The sequence below is a fragment of the Amblyraja radiata genome, chromosome 14 (genome assembly GCF_010909765.2).
Source record: "Amblyraja radiata isolate CabotCenter1 chromosome 14, sAmbRad1.1.pri, whole genome shotgun sequence".
In the NCBI taxonomy this organism is placed as follows: domain Eukaryota; kingdom Metazoa; phylum Chordata; class Chondrichthyes; order Rajiformes; family Rajidae; genus Amblyraja; species Amblyraja radiata.
In genome coordinates, this window is record NC_045969.1 from 43,323,136 (window position 1) to 43,330,677 (window position 7,542).

Genomic DNA, 7,542 nt, shown 5'->3' on the forward strand with positions numbered 1-7,542 from the left:
TAAGGTTTGGGAAGGTGAAATCAGACAAGGTCTTTGAAGAATATAAAAGCGGCCAAATGGAAAGGCCAAAAGGGCACATGAAATATAATTGGCGAGATTAAAAAAAAGGCCCAAGACTTTTTATACATACATTAAAAACCAGAGAAAAAGTAGGACTGCTCGGGGATAAAGGAGGGAATTTGTGCCTGGAGTCAGATGCAGCTGAGATAGTAAACAAGTGCGTTGCATCTGTATTCACCAAGGAGCAGGACAGTGAGATAAATGTGGGGTATATTAATATGCAAAGCCAGTTTGTGATGAAGAAGGAGATGGTGTTGAGACTCTTGCAGAGTACTAAGGTAGATAAATCTCCAGGGCCTGATGGAATAGTTTATATGAAGACTAAAGTTGCCCAATATTATTTTATTGTCATTTCGTCAAGCTTTTCATATTTCTATGATTCTTTCTCAATTCCAGAGCCAATAAATATCAATAATGAACCTTTATCCCTTCATAACACTCACATTTATTCCGGTTCCTCTCACCTCTAAGTTTGTTCCTCACAACTCACTTGTGTCATCACTTACTGTCTCTGGCTCAATGGTTCCTCAATCTAAGGACACATACGGTAAATATATTTGCTGTGAATCTTTCTGATCTCCACCAATTTACCTTCTCTGCACTCCCTATTAGTTGAGGCCCTTATTCAATTAATATTGATCATATTTTTAACTAAATCTGTGAGCAGTTAAAATAATATGGGATAGAAATTCAACCATAAAATGCTGTTTATCATTCATTTAGCAACTGTGTTTTTTTCTATAGAATAAAACAATCATTTTTTAAGTCACTCTTGAGACCTGACATCATTTCTGCCACATATGCACAAGGTGACTTCATTCCTCCATAAAGAGCTCCTGTTAGAGCTTTGAAGGGCACTTTTCCCACTGAGAGTAGGGAACATTCAAACAAGGGGACATGACTTGAGAATTAAGGGTCAGAAGTTTAGGGGTAACATGAGGGGGAACTTCTTTACTCAGAGAGTGGTGGCTGTGTGGAATGAGCTTCCAGTGAAGGTGGTGGAGGCAGGTTCGTTTTTATCATTTAAAAATAAATTGGATAGTTATATGGACGGGAAAGGAATGGAGGGTTATGGTCTGAGCGCAGGTATATGGGACGAGGGGAGAATACGTGTTCGGCACGGACTAGAAGGGTCAAGATGGCCTGTTTCCGTGCTGTAATTGTTATATGGTTATATGGTTAGACTAAGACTTAACCTACTGCCAGGACAACTACATATCCCTCACATCATTATGGATATTGTGTACTGTCAAGTAAATTCCTCAAATATTTGCATGTTTAGGTTTACGATTATTAGTGTCATGTGTACCGAGGTACAGTGGAAAGTTTTGTTTTGCATGCTATCCAAACAGATCAAATATACTATACATAAATATCCAATTTGTAACTCTCCCAACCAGATCTTCCCACACGTTCTGTTCTGGTCCTTCCCATTCCCACCGGGAAATATACAGAGTCCTAGATCTGAGATCTAACATCCATTCGCACATTACTGCAGACCCCAATGTTTTCCCCAAATCTTACGCACTGTCCTCATATGCAACCAAAGTCTGCGGCAGGGGCAAAACTCTCATTGCACCCAATTAAAATGCTCTTTTGGTGTGCAGCACCGAGACGCAGCGGTAGAATTGCTGCCTTACAGCGCCAGAGACCCAGGTTCGATCCTGAGTACAGGTGCTGTCTGTACGGAGTTTGTACATTCTCACTGTGACGGCATGGGTTTTCTCTGGGTGCTCTGGTTTCCTCCCACACGCCAAAGACAATATAGGTTTGTAGGTTAATTAACTTTGGTAAAAGTTGTAAATTATCTCTAGTTTATAGGATAGTGTTAGTGTACAGGGTGATCACTGGTTGGCACGGACACGTTGAGCCGAAGGACCTGTTTCCGCGCTGTACCTCTAATGTCTGAAGAATGCAGGGGAATTTCTGCATCTCAGAGTTTTAGATTCAGATGTCATGTAAAAAACATTTAAAAACATGAAACTTAGGATTAGTCGTCCATATTACCGTGCTGCTCATAACCACATTTGGACAATGGAAACCCTTAAGCCTTTGCACCTGGTAAATAATGTGACCACATTTAGGGCTCAATACAGAGCTGGAAACTTATTTAATTTCACCGAAAGGATGTGAAAGAGAAAAATGGTTAACTGAGAAATAAGAACCCAAAACTGAACGCTTCTTCATTTGGACTTGTGGCAGAAAATGAAATAGAAGTATGTTTGTAAAACTAAATCTAAGCAGGTGAACCATTTATTGAGGAAGTGAAATCTAATATTCTCATAATGTTACATCTTAAAAGCCTCACATAATTTGCTATTTACCTCAATATCATGATAGGTTGTAGAAATAAAACATGGTTTATTCCCTGTGTGGTATTTAGGTTACATTCAAGTGAAAGACGCAAAGTATGTTAATATTGAGCAAATAAATTGGAGGGTTTACCTGACTCGCTGAGTTACTCCAACACAAAGATAGATTTGTGTCTATCCTTGACATCCCAGATTTCTAAGCTATTTCAAGACTTTCTATTCTACATAAGGCCCAAGTGTTAGCATTTCCTAAGAAAGGTTTTGAAGATATTTCAGCTAAAAAATGTGCAGATGGATGTCAGTATGTGCTCAGACATTTTGTAACAAACATGTGACTGGCACTTGGCAGAAAGTAAAAATCGACACATCCATGGTTTGCATTGAAGTAAACTGAACTGGTACTATACCCATACATAGCCAAATGATGGGCTGTCAACAGGAACTTGTTACTGGAGCTCATAGAATTTTCTATCTTGTAGCAAGTCCTGCTCTAATCACAATTTTATAATTATCATGCTTTCAAAATGCTCCATAACCCCAATCTTTGCAGTCTCCAAAGTGTGTGCACTCCTCCGATTCTGACCCCTTGTTTAATTCCAGTGTTAATCAGACCAGAATGCCACAGCTGACAGAGCTGCTGCCTCACAGTGCCAGAGACACGGGTTCAATCCTGACCTCGGGTGCTGCCTCTCAGTTGATTTCTCTCACTTCAGGTGGCCCTGGCATTCCCTCTATCTATCCCTCCCCCACCCAAGTCACACTAGCTTCTCATTTACACCCTACAAACAGCTAACAATGGCCTGTTTCCTTTATTATCGCTACTTTTTTTGCATATCTTTCATTCATTGTTCTTTATCTCTCCACATCATCGTCTGTCTCTCATTTCCCTTATCCCTAACCATTCTGAAGAAGGGTCTCGACCCGCAACGTCACCCATTCCTCTCCAGAGATGCTGCCTGCCCCGCTGAGTTACTCCAGCTTTTTGTGTCTATCTTCGTGTGCTGTCTGTGTGAAGTTTGCAAGTTCTTCCTGTGTGACTTCCGGGTGTTCCTGTTTCCTCCCACATCCCAAGACATGCAGGATTGTAGGTTAATTGGACTCTGTAAACTGCTCCCTAGTTTGTAGGGAATGGGTTCGCATGCAACTAGTGTGAAGGGGTGATCCATGGTCAGCAGGGACATGATGGGTCAAAGGGCCTATTTCCATGCTGTATCTCTAAACTGAACTAGATCTCCAGTAGCCCTAAGTAGATGATTAATTCACAACAGTGATTGGGCTGATCACCAACGGTGATGAAACAAAATACAGGGAGGAGGTGCAGAACCTGGAGGACTGGTGCACACGTAACAACTTGTCACTAAACACCTCCAAGACCAAGGAGCTGATTATTGACTTCAGGAGGTCCCATAATGGAGAATACGCCCCAATCTCCATTTACGGGGAAAGTGTGGAGAGAGTGTCCAGCTTTAAGTTTCTGGGCACTCACATTTCAGAGGACCTCACATGGTCCACCAACACCGCTGCGCTGGTCAAGAAGGCACAGCAACGACTGTTCTTCCTGAGGACATTAAAAAAGACTGGTCTGCCCCAACAGCTGCTGACAACGTTTTACCGCTGCACCACAGAGAGCATATTAACGTATGGCATCTCTGTGTGGTATCTCAGCTGCACGGAGGCGGAGAGGAGAGCTCTTCAGCGCGTCGTCCACAGAGCGCAGAGGATCATTGGGACAGAGCTACCAGCCTTGGAGGGCATCTACCACACACGGTGCCTCAGGAAGGCCGTCAGCATCCATAAAGACTCATCACACCCCTGTAACGGTCTGTTCGAACTACTTCCCTCCGGCAGACGTTACAAGGCCTTCTACGCCCGAACCTCCAGACTCAGAAACAGCTTTATTCCAAGAGCTATAGCGGCTCTGAACCGGCCCTGCTGAGTGCCCCCCCCCCCCCCCCCCCCCCCCCCTGGACTGTCTCCCTCGGATGGTCACGACACACAGCTTATTTATTAATTTTACTTTTCTTTTTCATCGGTTGGAGCTGCATACTAAATCTCGTTGCACTGACGTGCAATGACAATAAAAGATATTATTATTATTATTATTATTACTATTAATTATAGCAGTAAGATTATTCCCAAGGCGATGTTCTGGAACTTCCTCTCTCCTCTTGACATCTTTACTTTCCCATTAAAAAATATTTATTTCAAGCCAATCTACTTGATCTAGTACTTTTTGCCACCTGGGTTATAATGGCTATAAATTAATGCTTGATAGTAACCTGTGAGAATTCTAAAGACATGTTATTATATTAAAATAAGCTATGCAAATACTGTCTGCTATTGATGAAAGTGAAGCCACAAGAAGCTGGGAACATTATTATTTTTATGTTTTACTCCCTTGGAAGATATCTAGGAGAAATACCAATAGTGAGGAGGCACCATATCTGAGGAAGGATGTGCTGGCATTGGAGAGAGTCCAGAGGAGGTTTGAATGAATGATCCCAGGGATGATTGGGTTATCTTATGATAATAGACAATAGACAATATTTGCAGGAGTAGGCCAATCGGCCCTTCGAGCCAGCACCACTATTCAATGTGATCATGACTGATCATCCACAATCAGTACCCCGTTCCTGCCTTCTCTCCATATCCCTTAACTCCGCTATCCCTAAGAGCTCTATCTAACTCTCTCTTGAAAGCATCCAGAGAACCAGCCTCCACATCCCTCTGAGGCAGAGAATTGCACACAATCACAACTCTCTGTGTGAATTTTCAACATGTTGAAAATTCAGCGGCGATCAGAAAGATGCTACGACTCTTTGGGTGACTAGGAGACCTCTCACGACCATACAGGCGACCTCTGGAGACCTCTCACGACCAAACAGGCGACCCCTTGGCGACATGCCCTCTGGTGACCCCCGTCGCCTGGGGTCGCCTGTATGGTCGTGAGAGGTCTCCTAGTCACCCAGAGAGTCGTAGCGTCTTTCTGGTCGCCGCTGAATTTTCAACATGTTGAACATTTTCGGCGGCCTATGACGGGTGCCGGCAGTCGCCGAAAAGGTCGCGTAAGTGGGACAGGCCCTATAGGATGGTAAAATATCTGAGAAACTAACATCTTGCATTGCTCAGCCAGAAAGCTAATGGCCTAACACAGTTCTTATCAAACCTTATTGCACACCAGTGTGAAGAGACATAGAAAGAAGCTTTAATTGTTGAGGATTATCACATTATTCTTGCCTTAACAGTGCAAATGGTTTTTAAACAGTTTTTGTAATGTTCTAATTATGTTGTGACTTAATTTTTGTTTTATGTAAGTATGTTTATATATGTTAAAATATTTAGTTATCTAGACACAAAATGCTGGAGTAACTCAGCAGGACAGGCAGCATCTCTGGATAGAAGGAATGGGTGACGTTTTTGGGCGGAGACCCTTTTCAGACACCCATTCCTTCTCTCCAGAGATGCTAACTGTCCCGCTGAGTTACTCCAGCATTTTGTGTCTATCTTCGGTGTACACCAGTATCTGCAGTTCCCTCCTACACATTCAGTTATCAATGTTTGCCAAAGAGCCAGGAGTTAGCTGCTGACAATATTATCAGCAGAACTTCCTATGTGGATAATTAAATAAAGGAATATAACCAATATATGCCATTTATTTTTTTCAAACTGATGACAAGAGCAATGCAAATGAAGAGACTCCTTTACTCTTCCTTCCCACCCATGTTCATTAAAAACTGGGGAAAAATAACAAGATAAATGTGTAAAGATGCCAATTTATCAAAATATTTTCTGAATCGTTAACCACTCTTCTTCAATGATCACTGAAGAAGGGTCACGTCTCAAAATGTCACCTATTCCTTTTCTCCAGAGATGCTGCCGGACCCGCTGAGTTACTCCTAAATTTTGTGTCTATCTTCAGTGTAAAGCAGCATCAGTGGAAACCAGTTTCTTCTTACACTTGGATTTACCATATTGTTTATAACTGGCAGTGCAAGGTACCCAAATCCAATTCATTAAGATGGCTTAAATCAACCAGCTTAAATTAATTACTGTTTGCATTATCTTTCAGTGCCTGCACTATAGGGTGAATGAGCGCCTGCTGTTGTCTGGAGCTTTAAGCTCCAATCTGCACCTGAGATTGTACCTGAGATGGCTAATTCAATTTAGCAATTGATGCAATTTCTCCCAGATAATGTTACTGATGTCATATTTCTAACATGAGGGAATATTTTGGAAACCCCTTCAAGCTTCTCAGGCTCCACTTAGTCGGTGATTTGATTTGATTCAATTTATTGTCATTGTACTTTTCAGTGCAACGAAATGGTTTAGCCTGCAGTCATAACATAGAATAAATAACAAACACTCAGCACAGTTTAAGTCCCAAAGTCATTGTCTCTTCCCTCCTTGCTCTCCCTCTGCGCTGAGGTAATCCAAGCCTCCGATGTTGTGACCCCACCGGGTGATGGTAGGTAAGTCCCGCGGCTGAATCCGAGCTCCGCAAACGGGCCGGTACAAACTCCGCGGCCCGGGGCGGTAGAAGCTGCCGAAGCTGCCGTCCTCCAGTCCAGCGGACGCAGCTGTAGTTGCGGGAGCTCCGGAAAACAGAACTCAAGCTCCCGATGTTGTCGTCCACTGGCCCGCGGCCGAGCCTCCGAGGCTCCAAAGTCGGGTCGGAAGTTGGGTCGCACCGCAACCACAGCCCCGAAGTCGGCCAGCCTTGCGTTGGTAAGTCCTGGCTCTGCCTCCGCAGCCTTGAGGTCGGTCGCAGTTGGAGGCTGCCAGCTCCGCGATAGGCCTCAGCGCAGACGGACATGGAGACGGGGGATACGGCAGGAAAGGTCGCATCCCCCCCGAAGGAAGAGTCAAAAAACATGTTACACCCACCCCCCCACACATACACAACTAAATAAACCAAAATATACTGTAAAAATGGGACAAAAGAAAACAAAAAACAGAAAAGACAAACGGACTGCAGGCGAGCCGCAGCTGCAACGCAGCGCCGCCACTACCGGTATATAATTATGTGTTCATTTTCTGAGTCTCTCGATATTTCTCGATATTTCAGCTCCAAGCTCTGGCACAGCAACACACTGCATACCATAACCCACTGTGCAGTTTTCCAGCATCTGCAATTGTGTTGCTTTCCCTATGCAGTGCTCCACTACTCCCT